Consider the following 18982-nt stretch of genomic DNA (forward strand, 5'->3'; position numbering starts at 1 on the left):
CCGCATCTCAGGGGACTCCAGGGACATCGTCTTTCCCCGCCGTCAGTCTGCAGCGCGCCGGGTGCCGCTGGTCCAGCGGGCTCACCTGGGCCGGGCTGATGCCGCTGGACTCCAGGCTGCAGGTCGCATCGGACCAGCTTCCCGGGGTCCCTCCATCCCCGGGCCCAAGGCTACAGGACTCCTGCTGCACCCCTCTCCCCTCTCCTCACCCCTTCATCTGACCTTTCTCACCTCAGTGAGGGGGAGAGACAGGACCCAGGTTCCTGAGGGCGGCAGGGGTGGGGGAATGGGCCTGGCATGCAGAAGGTCTCAGCTCTCCAAACACACCCTGGGGTGTCAGACCCTGTTACTGGGGAGAACAGTGCAGACTCTCCTCAGTTAACAAGAGCACTGAGGTTGGGATGTGGCGGCACGCTGTTGTCCTCCTTGCAGTCATGTTCTCTCTGCTGGACACGGGGGGGATCCACAGACCATTCAGGGACTAGTCACAGCTACAGGACATGGAAATGTCAGCCCCCACAGACAAGGTTTCACTGGGATGCAGACAATCCACTTGGACCAGGCGGAATACAAAGTTCCCACAAAGTGCTCCGTGGACCTGGCCCTGCCAGAGCTGCGGCAGCACCAACAGGCAGCTGTAACCAGGGTCCAGCAATGACCCCGACGTCTTTTATGTTTGTTTCCAGATCTAAAGTCCAGCCACAAACCCAGCCACAAACTCAGTACCTGGTTGGTATAGCTCATTTCTGCATCCCATAATAACATTTGCACAATCCCAGAATGCCCTGCTTTATTGACACGTACCCAGAATTCAGTCAGAGCCCAGTGTTCCTAAAAAGGAAACAGCTGGCCAACCTCCACCTGGATTGGTTAGTCCCAGCACTTCTGTTCCCCAAAAGTGAAAACCCCTCACCCCACATGTGGGGCACGGACCCCGAGGCCCCAGCTGAGGGTTCTCATCCTCTGCAGAGGCTCAGTGAACCTGCCTTTGCTTTCATCAGTGTCCCTGGTCTGAATTCTTTTACATCTGGAGACAAGGACTGAAAATCAGGGTAACACTGTCATCGAGGACTGGGTCACAAAAGGGGCTGTGGCAGGAACCACGTGGTCCTCAAAGCCAAAAATCTGTAATGTCCAGCCCTTAAATGAAAAAGAAGAAAAAGTAGAAGCAGTTCCAGGTCCCTAGTCCAAAGACAAGAATTTCCTTGTAGTTTATTGGTACCAATTGTGGACAACAAAGGGGCCACTTTCTACCCCTGACAAGCACAGGGGAGGCTGCACGGTGAAACTCAGAACCTCAGAGACTGAAAGTAACCACACGGAGTTACTGTGGGTAGTTCACTAGTTGTTAATAAGAAAGAGAGAAGGGGAGTGTACGCCTGTTTCCCTCACCGGGAAGCCACAGCTTCTCCCCCGGAGAGCACAGCATTGCTCCTGCAAGGGGACCAGCACCTCTCCACCCCCTCATGCACCAGAGTGTTGCAGGGAGCAGGGGGAGGTGACTGAGCAGAGAGGCTTGTTGATAATGAGAAGGGACAGACAGTGACAAAATAAGGAAGAAGGGAATTCTCACACAGTAAATTCCCCGAAGCAGAAAGTGAAACCAGAATTGTCTGTTTATCTGGACTCTGGTTTTTAGGATGAGTTTCCCTCTGGTTCAGTCTCCAGGGCCTGCAACAACAGCAGCGAGCAACGGCTTCCTCCTCGGCCGGCAGAGGGTCTGGTTGGGTCCAGCTCCCCTGCACCCACACGATGCTCCCTTCCCAGGTCTGCAGATCCCAACTGGGCCACTGGGTACATTTCTGCTAGAATAATCTTCCCAAAGCACAGGCATAACATTTCCCGCCTGTGCCAGAACACCTCCTCTGGAACCCGGATTCCTTCTGACACCATCCACGCTGCAGGTAGCTCACGAGCAAGGGCCCCACCAACAATGACTCCACTCCTGGGACCCTGTCCCCTTGTCGATCCTTCACCTGATTTGTTCCCTCACATCTGTCCCTGGGAGAACAACCCCAGACGTTCCCAGCCTGGAGGGTCTCAGCTCCTCTGACAGCAGCAAGAGGGGCCACCTGGGTCCCGTCACTGCAGGGAACTCAGCTCTGCCAGCAGCCAGAGTCAGCAACGCAGACTCGTCCCTGGGTCACCCCCAAAACAACAACAAACAAACAAACAAGAAATGGCAGCCTGCAGACACCTTAAACAAAGTCTGGCGAGAGCCGTGCTGGATTCTGACCCAGAGAATTGTGAGATAACAGATTTGTGTTGTATTGGGTCATGAAATTTATACTATTACAGCAAAAATAGAAAGTTAACCCAATAAGGATTAGGAAACCTGTGCCCAGGAGGTAAACTGTGACCCTGGTGAGTCACCCATGGGGTTAGACCTAGAAAGAGCTGTGTTGAAGTGTGACTATTATTGACACATTTATTTAGCACAGGTAACATGACATCCACATGCCGGGGGAGGGGACACCTGGTGAACAGTCACAGTGACAATGATGAGGAGGAAGAGCGGCCTTTCCCCAGGACCCACAGGTGACAGGGACCTCGGGAACCTCAGTGGGTGGTCAGCGGTGGGCGTCCCTGTCCTGCACGTGGGTCCCACCGTGTGATGAAACTTCCACTGATGTCTGTCTGCCCCCTCCCCCATCGTCCTGCTCACAGAGGACCTTCAGGTGGCAGGTGGGAGGGTGGGTCTGCTCTGTGCCCACGGGTCACAGGCTGGTTCAGAAAGTGGCCGCTGGTCCCTTCTCTGCATCCTCAGTCCCTTCCTGCTGAGACGTTTTGCTGTCCAGGAGGCCCTCAGCTCCAGGCGGGGCAGCGAGAAGCACAGACGTTTCTTCAGCCTGAGGGTCCCCATTCCCAGCAGCTGAGCCCGGGGCCACTGGGGTCTCCAGGGAAGGGTTAGGCCCTGGGTCAGACACAGGGACATTCCCCCTCAATTCTGGGCTGGGCTGGGCAAATGGTCAAGGGAGTGGGTTCAAACACCATAATGCAGAAAACAGGCCTCAGAGGCCCAGAGAAGCGGGTGTGTGGGAAGGTGAAGATGGGAGACCCGTCGAGGGCATTGTAGAAGGAGACCTGCCCCAGCTCACAGTCCAGGAAAACCCCCACCCTCTCAGGGGGGCGCACATTTGTTAGTATGGTTTTGGGGACTGTGAGGACCTGACCCCCAAAAGACTTACTTATAACCCAGAATCCATTCTCAGGTGTCTTTTCAATGAATTGCCTCTCCACGTTCTCCCTGCACACCCCAACACACCATTGTGCCCTGTCCCCCACCCCCACCTCCCAGAAGTGTCTCCCTGACGTGAAGCTCTCACAGCCCAGCACACAGAGATTCCCCTGAAATCTCTTGGGGTTTTCTGGCAGGTTCTGCCATGTGTGTGCCCGCTGCAGGCTCCTCCTGTCCTCAGAAACAAGGAGGACGGGGTAGGTGGTGTCTGGGTCTAGAAACACATCCGCTGCACGGGGTCAGAGGGCGTGGGGTCAGCCGTGGTTGTCAAACTTGAGCCTCAGCCTCATGACATGGGTCTGTGCAGGAGGCCTGAGCTCACAGTCCGGGGTCCCCAGCCCACCCTGGATGTGACCCTTGGCCATGCCAAGAGAGTCCACAGGGGCCTTGTGTTTGGTGAGGAACCTCCCACCATCTGAAGCTGGATGCTTCCTTCTACCATTTTCCTGTTTCTGCCCCAGAATGTCCGAGCCCACCTGTGCTGCACAGTCACATGGGTTAAACGTCAGCCCTGGCTCTGCCCCCTGAGCTGGGGGACGTCCTTTCCTGCACAGTCTCCCTTTCCTCAGACACCAGCTGCGGAATATCTCAAGTTCAATATCATGTCTGTGAACTGGGGGTAAAACGCTGATCTCTGGGGAGGAACAGGACAAATGGGTGGTAGACTGAGCCCCAGGCTGGGCACAGAGGAAGTGCCAGGTGTGACAACAGACACCGTGTCCCTCCTGTGCTCGGGGCCAGGCTGGGGCTCCACCTGCTCTGGGGTCCACTCCCCACCTGTGCCACCCCCTCTGGCCCAGAACTCAGTCCTCCATGGACAGCACCCCTGGGCCCCTGGGCTCTGGTTACTGTTGGGTTTGGCCAAGGGGAGGTGCAGGCTGAACACAGGGAAGGAGGGAGGAGGGGGGCACAGCACTGACCCCCACGACCCCCAGGGAGACGCTCCACCCCAGCACCTCCCCAAGGAGCCCCCCCTGAGCCCCAGCTGCCCCCTCCAGGCCCCAGGGAGTCCTCCCTGTCCCTCTGCCCTCGGCCCAGGGGTCGTCACAGCTCCCACTGCGGGGAGCCCTGGGGCCTCATCTGTCCTTGTTGGTCTCCCTAATGTCAACCCACCTGTCACTGTGAACACACCCGACCCCGTCTCTGTGTCAGGGATCTCTTTCACCTCTCCCTTCTGTGACCTTTGACCTAGCTCACTGTCCTCAGCCAGCACACCAAAGCCTCCAGGTGACGGTCATCCATGTCCCTTAAACACGGCCATGAGCATTTTTGTCACCAACAGCCAGAGTAACAGGAGCACCGAGGTCAACTCCACACTGGGAACTGTGTGGATGATAAAGGGTCACCTGTCACAGGACCACCAGGAGGTGTGGCTGGTGCTGCCCCATTCTTTGTCCCTGTTCCTGTCAGTCATCAGTGCCTGAGTCACAGTGTGAGAAAGTGCTGTGAGGGGTGTGTTGTCAGGGGATAATCTGTGCAGGTTGTGGGGTCCTCTGTCCTCTCTGACCCTGCACCCCTGGGAGTGAGTCACCCTACAACACAGTCTGTCACAGTCTGAGGAGTTGTCTGCATCGTTTTTAGGTCTTATGACACCTTCTCCTCACCATGGTCATTACCATCAGACAAACACCCCCTTCAAACAGGCCTCTGTTTCCTGCGGGTGCTCTGACAACACACAGTCACCACCTCACTCGGTCCTTGTCCCAGCCCTCACAGAGCAGCAGTGACTGTGGAACACGGCAGAACTCGGGGACACACGGGGGCAGGAGGGGAGGAACTTGGTCAGGTCCCCCCTCCCTCTCCCTGCAGCCCCTCCCTCCAGCCCCGCCCCTCCTGCCTCTTCCTCCCACAGAGACCTGTGGGCCCCAGGACACCTGCCGTCCCTGGTCCCTGGGCCCTGGGCAGCAGGTGGGCACACCTTTGAGACCAGGACCTCAGGTCACCCACCAGAACTGTCCCTGTCAAGAGCTGCAGAGGAAAGAGGGAACAGGGGCCCTCGGGGCTGTCCTGGGGACACAGAGGGACCCACTCACCAGGCTGGAAGAGGGCCGTCTTCCACTCTGGAAGGAAGGAGACACAGACAAGGAAAGGTCATTCTTTCTGTCCTCCCCCCCCCCCCCCACTGTCCTCACTGAGCCTCTTCTCCCTCCTCTCCTCAGTCCCCTCCAACATCCACTCCCCTCATCTGCAGCTCTGCGGGCCAGGCTGAACCCTCTCCCAGTGCTGGGCTTCCCCCCATCATGCTGGGGCTGTGGAGACACCACCAGGCTGTGCCGGGTGTGGGCGTGGGTGTCAGCAGGGTGAGGGGACACTGGGTCTGGAAGGTCCTCTCTGAGTGACCAGGCAGGAGGGGGTGGTGCAGACACAGAGAATGAGCCTCTGAGCCGGATGGGATGGCCCCTCCCCCAGCAGGAAAGGCTGCACGTGCTTCCCACACAGGAGCCGGGAAACCAGAGAGCCTCAGGCTCACTCACCTGCATAGACCTGAGACTGCTCCCCACCTGCAATGGAGACAGACAGTCACCTGAGCTGTCCTTTCTGAGTTGGTTCCTTCCTCTCCCTTGTGCCCCCTGTCATCTTCCTGTGTGCCCCCCACCCTCCCCACCTCCCCCTCTGCCTGTTCCCTCCCGGGCTCCTCCCCCTCCTCTTTCCATCAGCTGCAGCTCAAGACCCCCAGGCGCCCTGCACGGGCTGTCCCAGGGTCACCGCACAGCTGTCCTGTCTGTGTGCAGCAGTCACCCCTCATCTGACTTTTTTCTTTCCAACTTTCAGTTAAATTCTGTCCACTGTGCTGGGGAAGTATTGAACAGAAAGTTCCAGAAAAAAACAATTTATAAGTTTTAAATTGCACATGATTCTGAGCAGCGTGATTAGATCTTGCACCACCACGCTGCCCCCTCATGGGTCTTCCCTGAGTCCTGCACGTCCACCCTATGGACCGTCCCCCCCCCCCTTAGTCCCTGAGGAGCGTCTCTGTGACAGACGGAGGGTCCCAGCATCACAGCGCTGGTGCTCGGTCACCCGTATTTTACCCAGTAACGTCCCCAAGCACAGAACAGCGACGCTGCAGTGCTGCTGTGCCGATGAGGAGCCGTCCTGCACACGGAAAGGAAACCCTCGTGTGTTCAGGGTTTGGTAGTGGACGGTACCTCCATCGGGTAAGGGGTGACCGCCTTACCCCGAACCCGGGGATGCTGGGCATTGGGTCAGCCTGTGCACACGAGTGTGCACCTGTGTGCTAGAATCCATCCTCATCGATCTGTGTTAATCCCTGCCTGCTTCTGCTGCAAAGAACTGGGCAACTTAGAAAATTTCAGACACTATTTTTCAGCAGTGACGACAGATCTGTACCAACTGACACTGTGGCCACACTCTTTTTGTGATTTTTCTTTGCTGCTCTTCTGGTCCGTGTGCTGCAGATGTTGTGAAGTCACCAGGGAGGGAGGACCTCACGGGCCCAGTCCCCTGCCCCGCCCCCCTCCTTCCCAGGGCTCCCAGGCGTCCCGCGCGAGCGCCCCCTGGTGGGGAGAGACCGCAGCCCCTTCCCCAGGACAAAACCTGCCTGGTCCTCCCCACCCCTGCCCAGGCTACAACAGCGCCCTCCTTGCTTCCCCTGGGCGGTCAGGGGTGAGGAAGGGGCTGAAAAATCAGAGCACAGGGGCTGGGCTGTGGGTCCAGGGCACTCACGTGGTCGGTACGAGGTCCTTGTCCACCCTGCAGGGAACAAGGTGAGGGATGTTGGTGACTCGCCTAAGGCCGGGCCCCAGGGACATGCGGGGACAGCGATCAGTACTTACTGATTTCATACTGAAGGCGCTCTGGGAATAAGCAGAAGAAAACTCCTGTCATGGGGACTGAGGGGAGACCCGAGTGATGGGTGGAGGGCGTGGGCTGGAGCAGGATATTGTGCTCTCCCGCTGCGGGGCCTCACCTTTGCAGCTTTGCTCCCTCTGCAGCTCTGCCCTCATCGCTTCTTTCTCCTCCTGAGCTGCTTGTTTTCCCAATTGAGCTGCTTCTTTCTCCGCTCGCTCCCTCTCCTTCTCCTGGGACAGGGCCTGGTTCTTCTTCTGCTGTCGCCACAGGAAGTACCACGTCCCAGCCAGGAGCCCCAGCAGAGCCGGCAGGGTCACGCCCAAGGTCACGCCCAGGACCACCACCCAGGGCTGCGTGTTCCGGAAGAAGGGTCCTGCGAAGGGTGAGCCTGAGCCATTAGCTGGGAGTCTTCTCAGGGCATCACAGGGCACAAGGCGATCCTTCTCTTCCCAAAGTGCCCAGAACTCTTACTGTCACATAATTAGTACCGTTTTATTGAAATGTCTGCTCCTCACATGGGAGAAGTTCGAATATCGGACAGATTTACAAAGTTGTTAAAGTGTCCTCTCCAAACCCCAGTCATCTTGATCTGGTGATGAAGATGGTGAACTTTGGGGCTAGAGGGTCTGGGTTCAAATTCCAGATCTTCTGCCTGACTAGGTCTGTGACCTTGAACTAATGACTTAACCATCTGTTCCTGGTGTCCTGATGGATAAGAGGATTAATGTTTACACAGTGCCTGACACATAGAGAGTGACACCTGAGCACTTAATAAATTAAAAATATGTGTTTTACACCACAGACAGCACTCTATACAAGCTCATCTGCAGGTTCATCCTGGGTCTGGGCGACCTTCCCGCCTCAGCACAGGGGGCAGGTCTGTGTCTGCTCTCACAGGGCAGCGCCCCCTGCACACACGCCCCCTCGGGGGCACTTGCACCGTCTCTGACTATTTGTTACTATAGTTAATGGTGCAGGAAGTAACCTTTTATGTGGGTCATTACTAATAATTAATACTTTGAATAAAGATTGCCCTATTACCTCCATAAGAGTTCTGCCAACTTACACCAAAAATATACCAAACAACAGCAAGAAACATGTAAGACCCACTGTCTCTGCACAATCCGCCATCAGAACGTGGTGCCAACCACCTCGTTTCTGTTCTGGTGACAGGCTCACAGGTGGAAACGTTCCCTGGTCAGTGAGACTGAGCATCCTCTCAAGGGCTATTCCCTCTTCTGTGACCTGACAATCCCTGTTCTTCGCTTGTTTTTCTACCGGGTTTTTGAATATTTTAAGGAAATTACCCCCTTTTCTAAGACTTTTTTTGCACATATTTTTTCTGCCCAGGAGCCCATGGAGTGGGCAGGGCACTCACCTGGGATGGAAACCATGGCTGACCTCTCCTGGCCCAGCAGGGGGTTTCTGATGACACAGGACACCCCCTCCCCAGAGCTGTCCTCCAGGATCACAGAGGCTGAGGCTGCATAAAGGCCCTGGGGGTCTGCAGCCCCTGTGGCCACCTCAGCAGACAAGCTGTGTCCCCTGGCGTCTCTCCACTGGATCTGGGGCTGCGGGTACCAGCCGGCAGACGTGCACTCCACACGGATCCCTCCAGCCTCGTAGCCCTTCATTTCAACGTGGGGGTCAGAGCCCAGCGCTGGGGAGGAACAGTGAGTCTGAATCCTGGGGAGCCCTCTGCACTGGTGGGGGTCTCCACAGCAGGGAGGGGCACACCCACCCTGGATGAGCCCAGCAGGGATTCACCAGGAGCTGGTCCCAGAGTGTGCTGTGCAGGAGAGACTGACCCACAGTGTGACCACGGCCTGACCATGGCTGGACCCTCGTGCCGGATCCAGGGGGATCTGGGCCAGAGCAGAGGTTGATTCCCCTAAATCCCCTGTAGAGACTGCTGGACCCGCCCCTCCCCCATGGCCCAGACATGCTGGTTCCTGGAACAGCCCCTCACCCCGCCCAGGGCAAGGATGTAAATTCCTTTGGTTGAAGCAAGTCCCACCCCAGTGCCCCATCCTTCCCGCCTGTCCTGTGTGAGCCTCTGCCCTGCCGTGTGGGGGATGGATCTGCCCCTCATCTTGCTGCCGCCCCAGCTGTGCTCTGTGTGCTTGTCCCCGTGGGAAACTCTGATGTAATTCATGCTGCAGGTGTCAACCTCTTTTTGGCGTCTCTGTACCATGAGAGGTTTCTGTCACCTGACTGTGGAGAGGGGAACACTTCTCCACAGAGGAGCGCTGACCCAGGCAGGAACTGTGGGGTTTTTCCTACTGACACTGAATCCCTAAACACAAGGGGAGCAGGGAGGGAGCCCTTACAGACCTGAGAGGACAGAGTCCTGTGGGGAGGGCTCTCTTCAAAGGACCTGTGGTCTACAGGGAGGGACAGTGTCTGGCTCAGGAGGCCCTGCAGGGACAAAGCCAAGACCCTCCACAGCCCATCCCCTGCCGGGCTCCCCAGGGACCCACCAGGCAGAAGCCCAGGGCGGGGCTGTGTCCTGAGAAGGTGAAGTGCGGCCCTGACACCCAGACACGAGCACTTTCACGGGGCAGCACCTCAGACAAGGTCACTCTGTCACTGGGACAGGTCAGGACAAGGTCAAGACCACCCAGCAGTCGGTCTGAGCACAGAGGAAGCAGGAACAGTGTGCAGACCTCAGCAGTGACCACCCTCCCCTGTCCTGGCTGGGAGTGACCCATGACACCCTGCACCTTCCTGACAGCATCCAGCCCAGAGCAGAGCCCTGCTTCCACATTCCCCCAAGTCCCCTGACAGCCCAGGGGTCACACCGAGTCCTTCCTGACACCCCCTCTCTGAGACACCCTGGTTTCCTTCCCTGTGTGTCCCCCCTCCCTGCCCCAGGGATGGACACACCCTGTTCAACTGCACGTGTGTCCCGGGGCCTTTGGTTGGAGGGTGTGGGCACCACAGGTGTTGTCCCTGTAGCTCAGCCCCCTGGTCCCACAGCAGCGGGCACCTGGGGGCCCACGGCCACTGTCTGGAACACACTGAACCCAAACACCTGTGTGCCACCCACTGCGGGGGCGTGTCCTCCTCCTTCCTGTCCCCGACCTCCACTTCCCTGCTGAGACCTGGTGGGCAGCGTGAGGGCCTCTTTACTGGATGCAGGAGGAGCCCTTCCTGGGGGAAGACCTGGGTCTGTCTCGGGCCTCAGAGAAGCAGAGTTGGAGGCAGGGTGGGGGGGCCCTGGGAGACCCTTGGTGGTGAGGAGCCCTCAGTGCTCCCTGGTGGGCATGGACCCTCTGCCCTTGACTCCAGGGAAACAAGCACAGATCAAACCTGAGGCTCACCTGCAACCTGCAGCTGCACCAGGGCATTTTCAAAGAAGTCTCCATCTTGGAAATAACACAGGTAGGTTCCTCTGTCAGAGGCTCTGAGGTCCTGAATCCGGAGAGCAGCCTTCCCCGCAGTGATGTCCTGTCTTGAAATCGAAGTTCTCCCTCCATACTCTGCTGCCGGCGTGTCCTCCTGCCCATGTGCATACGTGTGTACTACCTGCCTGGGGCTGGGTCGCTCCCACCTCAGCTCCATGGTCTCAGCGCTCATCTCCGGGGACAGGTGACAGGGCAGCTCAGCGTCTTCACCCACCATGGCCAGGATGGGCTTGGGGGGTCCAACCACAGCAAACTGAGCTGGTCATCAGAAGGGGGGGCTCCATCAGAGGGAGCTGGGGCCAGAGGACCAGGGTGTGCCCCAGCAGGGAGGGCGAGGAGAGAGACACCTAGACAGGAACTCAGTCCTCACACAGGTGCGGTGTGGACAGGCCTTGCAGGGGTGGGGGGAGTCCAGGGTTCTGACTGGGCCCCAAGGGAAAGGTTCAGATGCACAAACGCAGAGCAGGTCCTACCTGAGCAGGGGCTGAGCAGGTGGACCACGGCGAGGCAGACAGGGAGGGCCGGCAGACGGAGGACCAGGCGCCTCACCATCGTTCCCTGCTGGGCAGACAGATGCCAGGAGGGGCTGGGTGGCAGTGACGACCTGGGAGAAGGCGGAGAATTCCACTGGAGACGCGTCCTCCTTGGGGCAGACCCTGGGTGCAATCGGGATCCCTGCTGACAGGAGAGCCTCCTCTGCAAATATCCTCTGGAGAGTCTCTTCACCTTGGATCCCAACATGGAAATCACCCAAAACATGGCACAGTAATGCAAGCACCTTCACCCTCACCAGCAGAGAGTCCTTGGGTCTCCTTTCAGAAACGTGCTCAGAATCCCTCCACTCGCCCACACTTCCCTGCACCCGACAGCTGCCCAGCCCCCAGCATCACCCTCTGAGGAAGACAGGCCCCACTGCTCTGAGTCCCTGTTCCCACTGCTGCCCCCTGCAGGCCGTGCTCCGCACAGCATCCACAACGTCCTGACCCCTCCCCTCCCTGCTGCTCAGCCCCTCCCAGGGGCCCCCATTCCATCCAGAGCAGAAGCTGAGTCCTTCGCACCCTGTACTTTTACAATTACCTGAATGTTTTAAATTAAAAGTTTTCACAGTGTGGGATGTATTTTCATTTATTTCTGGAGATATTTATTGTTTTTTAATCCCGATCATATACAAGTTTAAAATAACCCAAATAATATTAGTAGTAATAACAATAATAAAATAAAAAATTATGTTATAACGGAAATCATATACTTTGCTTCACATGAATGTAAATATTACTGAATGTGATATATATACACACACACACACAGTCACACACACTGGTTTAAGAATGTTTTCCTTTGCAAGAATTAATCTCAAAGAAGACAAATCAGGCATTATCACAAAGGCTTATATTTAAGTGTGTTCACCACGGTAAAATCTGCAATAGCAAAGTGTAGATACAATTTAAATAGCCAAACTACAACTAATTTTGTTACAAATACATAGAAAACCTTTTTATAAAAAACATGATTCCTACACCAACAACCCACACAGTCTCAGTGGTGCAAAGCTGAAGGCTGCTCCTGTGGATTAGGAAGAAGAAACAGATGCCCACAGTGACCACTTCCATTCAGTACAGGGTTGGGAGTCCTGGCCACACTGATTGGACAGGACAGAGAAATAAATATCATACAAATCAGAGAGGAAAAAGTAAAATTCTCACCATTTGCAGATGACATGATACAAAATAGAGAAAAGCCTGAAAATTCCACTCGAGAAAACCCCAAACAACTATTAGAACTAGTATGAATGCAGTCACACTGCAGGATATAAAAGCAGAAACCTGCTGCCTGTCTACACAGCTACACTGAATATTCAGAATGAGACAGTCCTCAAATCCCACTTTCAATATCATCCAAAAGGACAAAGTCCCTAGGGCTAAATGTAAGTGAAGAGTGACAGACCTACACAGTGACGACTGTAGGACAGTGAGGACAGAAACTGAGGAGACACAAATGAGTGGGGACATGCAGTGTGCTGGTGTTGGGAAGGGTTCATATTGTCCCAATGTCCGCACTGCCTAAGGCAATACACAGACTCAGTGCAATCCCTACTACAGTACCAACCACCTACTTCTCAGAAGCACAACAACTAACCCTAAAAAGTATGTGGAAACACAAAAACTCTGAACAGCCAGAGAAACCCTGAGACAGAACAAAGTCGGTGGTGTCACACTCCCTCACATGACAGGACGTCACACGTCTGCACTGCAGAGACAGCAGGACCTGGCAGGACAGCAGTCACCAAAGTCAAAGGGACAGACCAGAGAGCCAGCAACGAGTCCTCGCTTCTGTGGGCAATCGGTCTGAGGTGAAGGGACCCTCTTCTAAATGCTGTTGACAACCCTGGACGGATACGTGCAAAAGGGTGTGACTGCATCCCTTTCCTAAACCAAGTACAAAGAACACAGAATAAAATTAAAGATTTAAATGTAAAATCTGAAACCATAAAACTGGATGAAAACATGGGCCATTAATTCTCTAACATCACTGTTCACAATATCATTTTGGGCATGTCCCCTTGGGCAAGGACAAAAAGTGAAAAAATAAATGAATGAGACCATTTCAAAGTAACAAGTGTTTGCCCAGCACAGGAAACCATCAACAAAATGTAAACACCATGCAATAAATGAAGAAGATATTTGCCAATAATACATTTAAAAAGTGTTTAGCCCTGAATTATGTCACTCAGTGTGTTGAGTGCCAACCTGTGAACCCAAATGTTGCCAGTTTGATTCCCAGGGAGGGCACAGGCCTGGGGTGCTGGCCAGGTCCCTGGTAGGGAGCATGTGAGAGGCAACCAACCAATGTTTCTCTTGTAGTTCAATGTCTCTCTCCCTCTCTTTCCCCCTCTCTAAAAATAAATAAATAAATAAAATCTTCTAAAAAAGATTCCATTTATTTATTTTTAGAGAGGGAAGGGAAGGAGAAAGAGAGAGAGAAAGAGAAACATCAATATGGGGTTGCTGGGGGCCGTGGCCTGCAACCTAGGCACCAGCCCTGACTGGGAATCGAACCTGCGATGCCTGGTTCGCAGCTCGTGCTCAATCCACTGAACTATGCCAGCCAGGGTAATAAATGGAATCTTAAACTAAACAAATAAATAAAATAAAAAGCAGATAGTAATAGTAATCACTTTTTAAACCGTGTTTAATATTCAGAATTTATAAAGAACTCATACAACTAAACACCAAAAAACCAAACAATCTGATTTAGAAGATGAGCTGTGGACCAGAATGGACATTTCTCCAAAAAGGAGGTACAGACACACGGCCTGGACCCCCTCTGTGGTCAGACACTGTGTAGTCATGCATCCCTCAACCGTTGTGTGTGTGGATGCTGCAGATTGTTCCATGTCACAAGTATGTCTTTAACAACCTTCTTTACACATACATCTTTTTATATCCTCACACAAGGCCATTTTTCTCCATTACTTTCAGAGGGAGCAGAAGGATGGAGGAGAGAGAAGGAGATAAATAGATGAAGAGAGTGGGCGGGAGAGAGAAATATGGACATAAAGGAGACACATCAGTTGGCTGCCTCTCCAAGGCTGCAAAATCCAGGGATGGAACCCAACACCTAGGTCTGTGCCCTGACCAGGAATCGAACCCCCAGCCTATTGGTGTGTGGGATGATGCTCCAACCAACTAAGCCACACTGGCCAGGGTTTTACAATTAATCTTTAAGACACACACCTGGTAACTCACCCCACTGTTCTTTCCACATTATTTCTGTAAATGATGACCTGTTAACTTACATGTGACTCAGATAAACAGCCAGTTTGCTGAATAATTCCAGACACTGACTTCAGAAGGAGCTCACTCCACCCTCAGACATTCAGCTCTAGGAGGTTTGCTGACCTCGACCAGTCACCTGAACAGACTGTGCTGTTGGCACATTGTCCCCTCGACACAGAACTCTCAGCACCCTCCTTTCCGTGTCTTTGTTGTGTTTTTGTTTCCTTCCTTCTCTCTCCTTACAAAATCCCTTGTCTGTGTCCATTGTTCAGATTTGTCAGGACAGACCCCCGTCTTCTCCAGCTGTGGGTCCTTGAATGGACCTACTTTCCTCCCACCAGGCCTTGTCTCTCAATTACTGGCTTTTGAGCAGCAGGCAGGTGAACCTGGGTTTGATGTCCACGTCTCTTCTAGAATCTCCTAGAACACGTTCCCAAGGACGAGCAGGAGAGACTGTGAGGGGCCTTGCTCCTCTCTGACCACAGGAAGTTCCCAGGGATGGGCAGGTGTCCAGCTCCCTGGTTCCCGTTGTCTCCCTCCCACAAGTGTTCCAGTGCAGACCTTACCTGCCCTGCTCCACGCTCCCCTGTGCCCTCACCTGCAGGCTCACAGCCCCACACTCCTTCTCTGGGTGCAGGACACCCTGCAGGCTCCCCCAGCTCCTCAGCTTCCCTCCCAAAGGGGCTGGCACCCTGGCTTTCACCAACTGCCCTCAATTAACCTTGACACTCCCAGATGAAAATCACAGAGCAAAGGTACTCCAGAGCTCTTTATTATAGGTGAGTCTCTGACGTGGATGAAAGGGTGGGGAAGGAGAAAGGGTGCTCAGCAAGGGAAACAGGGCAAAAGTCTCTCTTTGAAAACACTTGTTCTCTGATTGGTTCAGAGCCTGGGTCTCATCAGTTGCTGGGCAGAAACCAGCGGACAAGGTTGGCATGAACAGGGACCCCAAGTTGGATGGGGCAGTGCAGACCAGCTCCAGCCCTGACTCCCTCCCTCTGTGTGTCTCTGTGTGCTCACCTGCGTGAATCAGTCCTGGGTGTGGGGGTGTGTGAGCAGTACCTCACTGCACACACCTGCTTCATGTCCCTTGTGTCACAGTGTGTTTAGCAGAGGAACCAGGACAGAGCAGCAGAGGGCAGTGTGGGAGGAGAGGAGGGTGCAGGAATTACAGGGTCACTGTGGTCCTTTGCTAATGTCTTTGACAGCAGAGCCCAGTGCAGGTGTGACAGAGAGAGGGCAGGCCCCCGCCACCTGTCCTGGCCCCTGTGACACTCAGGTCTGAGATCCACTCCCAGGCAGCACCGTGTTCAGGTTCCCACGGGCAGTGCTGTCAGGGACCCATGGGCAGGTTCCAGGTTTTCCAGGGAAGGTTCATGGGGGCGTTGCTGAGAGGGTCCATCCACCCTCTGCCCCTCATCTGAGCTGCACCTGGGTTTCAGGTGTGCTCACCTCTCTCTGCTGCAGGGTCTGTGTTCTCTGAGGTTGGATGGGAGAGGATGTGAGTATGTCTTTCAGGGGACTTGGGGACCAACAGGGTCCACCTGTGGCCTGGGGCCTCCAGAGACACTGTTTTTAGGTCTCAAGGCTGTGAGTTGTGCCCCCAGGGCAGAGTGTGACTGTGGCTGATGGACTGTGATGCATTCCGTCGTGTGAATGTGGGTTCTGGGGTGGAGGAGGCTGCTCCCTGTGCCCCATCTGTTCCCTGCTGCTTCTCAGTGAACACACCTTGTTTCTGGGGGGAAGGTACTTCGTGTGTCCATCCCTGTCAATGACGGGAGCATCTAGGGCACAGGAGGCAAACACAAGGCCCAACGACCAAAACCGACCCTCTGCTTCGTTTTATCCGGCCCAGCAGCTAGTTTCTACCTGGCATCAGTGCCGAGCTCCTTGCCCCTAATAAGGCGCAGTTACATTTATACGGTCCTAAAATTACATTCCGGCCTTTGAGGGCAACCGTGAGGCTGATGTTGTCTCCAGTGAAAATGAGTTTGACAAACCTGAATTCTAGGGACTAATTTTGAGCTGATGGTTTGCAGGTTGAAGTTGTTGGTTGTGTTTCTCAAGAGACCCACACTCCCCCCACTTCTTCCTTCCTCTTGGGTGGACACCATCTCTGGTCCTGGAGCTCAGCAGCTATCTTGTCACCAACAGGCTGCCTGGGGGTGGAAGGCACACACTGAGAGGGCAGAGAATGGAGAGAGGTGGAGACTGGGATGTGGATGCCTCTCTGAGCTCTCAGACCAGCTCTGGACCACCGCCCTCTGGGGTCATCTCCCGTGAGAGGAACGTGGACCGTGTTTAGTTGAAGCCCCTGGCACCTCTGGTCTCTGTTACCAGCAGCAGAACACGGTTCTTCCCGCCCCACCCCCTCTGTCAGCAGTTTGTCAGGAAAACTACAAAGATAGAGCACAGCTGAGAGAATGTTTCAATGAACACTGAATATACCTACTGCTTGTTTTTTAATAGTTTCTCTTTTTCCTTTTATAAATTGCACTATAGTTTTAAAATTGAATGTATTGGGATGATATTGACTCACAAACTCAGTTTTGAAGTGTAGAACCCAATAAAACTTCATCTGCTCACTGCTTTGTGCACCTGTTGTTGCAAGGAAAGTCCCTTTCTGTCCCCATTTTTTGTCCCTTTGCCCACCTCCACCCACCCCTCCCCCCTGGCTGTCACCACACACCCAGGTGTGCGTGCGTGTGTGTGTGTGTGTGTGTGTGTGTTTATGGCTCATTCTTTCACCTTCTTCCACACAGCCCCCCACCCCTCCCTTCTGACGGCTGTCAGTCTGTCCTGTGCATCCAGGCCTCTGCACACCTGCTGTTGAGAATCCACAGTGCACGTTTATAACACACGCTTACTTCATAGTCATCCATCCTTCTGCTGATGTCCCTGCACTTAGTTATCTGCAGCCTTTTAAAGTAAGCTGGGAGCGTCAGCACACCTTCCCCTGGGAACTTGCACACACCTGTCACACAGAACTCAGTCCTGAAATGCGCAAGACACCGAAGCTGTGCTTAAAACATGGATGTAGGAGTAATTTTCAGTTGTAATTTGAAAACACTCAGTGGGTATCCCTCACTTCTAAATGTCTAGTCTCCCTCCTTTTTACGGATGGTCTGACCCAGGTCCCTGGCCCCTCCTGCTAAGGTCAAGGCCACATCCAAAGGCCTGTCAGCAGGATGCTCCCCACAGCCTGACACAGGACAAGCTCCAACTCAGGCCCCTTCCCTTGGTCCCCTGGCATCTGATGACAGAGGTTCTGGCTTCACCGCTGATGCCACAGCAGGGGACTGTCGTTCCTGGGGACCTGTAGGATGTGGGATTCCATGAATCCCCTGAAGAATGGCAGTGTGAAGCCTGAGAAAAAAAGACACCCACTAACAAGGGGTCTTGGTGGCTACCTGGGCTCACACATTGAAGAACAGAGCCTGGCGGCCATTTCTGCTCAGGGCCCCTCCCACAAACTGGACGTCACGGAGAGGCCTGCACTGGGCTGTCGGCCCCCACGCTGACCCTTCCCGCAGGTGATTCTTCCCGCGGAGCCCGCCCTTCTGCGGAAACCTCCCGGAATCCCACTTCAAGCAATAGGACCCCGGCTTCCAATTCCAGTCATAGGAGTGCAGCCCCGGCCAATCACAGAGGCTCAAACAGGACAGTGGCCTTCGGACCAATCAAATTGTAGATCTGGAGTCCTTGTTTGCTTGACAGCGGACCAATGAGGGACTAGGAATGGAATTTCTGTTCAGGTAACCAGCTCTCCTCTGTGTTGGAGACGCAGGTTCTCTTCCCACCTGGGACTGAACCTGGGGCAGAGGGGGCACATCTCTCCCGGGGCAGAGCAGGGGCGCAGAGCTGACTGGGGGCAGCTGTCCAGTCACTCAGTGGACTGGTCCCTGGGCCTCTTGTCCCCCGGACAGTCCCACAGCCCGGTTCCCACGTCGCTGCTCCATTCCAGTGGAGCTGATTTGCACGGAGCAGATCCCTTCCCTGCCCCCCAGTCTGGGGGTCACTGTTGCTGTTGAATCGGCCGGGCCTGTGGGCGCCGGCAGGGAGCTGCGGACAGGCCCGCGGTTGGCCCAGAGGGTAAATCCAGCGGGAGCCGGGCCCTGCGGCGCAGAGCACCGGGGCTGCACGAGAACTCTCCCTGCCCGTGGTCAGGCGGGGGCGACAGGCGCGTCCCTCCCAGCCAACCCCGCGGGGGACAGGGCGTGACTTTCCTGCCCAGGTCAGGCTGCAGCCACAGAGTGGGGGGGAGCCCCTTCTCTGAGGCCCCTGCTGTCTCACCCACAGATTCATCCACCGAAAGCTTTGCCGCTAGAAGTCGTATCAGTAAGCGGGACACATGCCAGTCTTGTCTGGAGCACCCCGGTTTCCCTGACACAGAGAAGCCGCCTCGTCCCCACCTGGAGGGGAGCTTCTGGGCAGATGGTTTCTCACCTCTTTAGAGTTTCCCGGGATCCAGCGTCCCAGGCGCAGTTCTCACACAGACCTGTGGGCGGCGCTGGGAGGGAAATGTGCGTGACATGGGCCAACAAACGGAGACATATCCAGTTTTCACCTGGGCATTGCAGATGATCTGTTCTGCTCCGTGTGTGACGGGCGTGGGGGGTGAGGAGTGTGGATGGGGCGGTTTTGTGAGCCAAGGCCAGATGTCCTCCAGAGATGTTCGTCTCAGCTGCAGGGAGGGCAGTGTCTCACTGAGTCAGGGCACCGGTAAAGGCTGGTCGGGGCCCTGAAAT

At 55.0% G+C, this 18982-nt stretch overlaps 1 pseudogene; it reads right to left on the reverse strand.

Moving 5' to 3' along the window:
- Nucleotides 1-2409: 2409 nt before the first annotated feature.
- LOC114489459 lies at nucleotides 2410-10971 on the reverse strand (annotated as a pseudogene).
- Between the last annotated feature and the right edge of the window lie 8011 nt (nucleotides 10972-18982).

This window comes from Phyllostomus discolor, chromosome 14, assembly GCF_004126475.2.
Source record: "Phyllostomus discolor isolate MPI-MPIP mPhyDis1 chromosome 14, mPhyDis1.pri.v3, whole genome shotgun sequence".
NCBI classification, from domain to species: Eukaryota; Metazoa; Chordata; class Mammalia; order Chiroptera; family Phyllostomidae; genus Phyllostomus; species Phyllostomus discolor.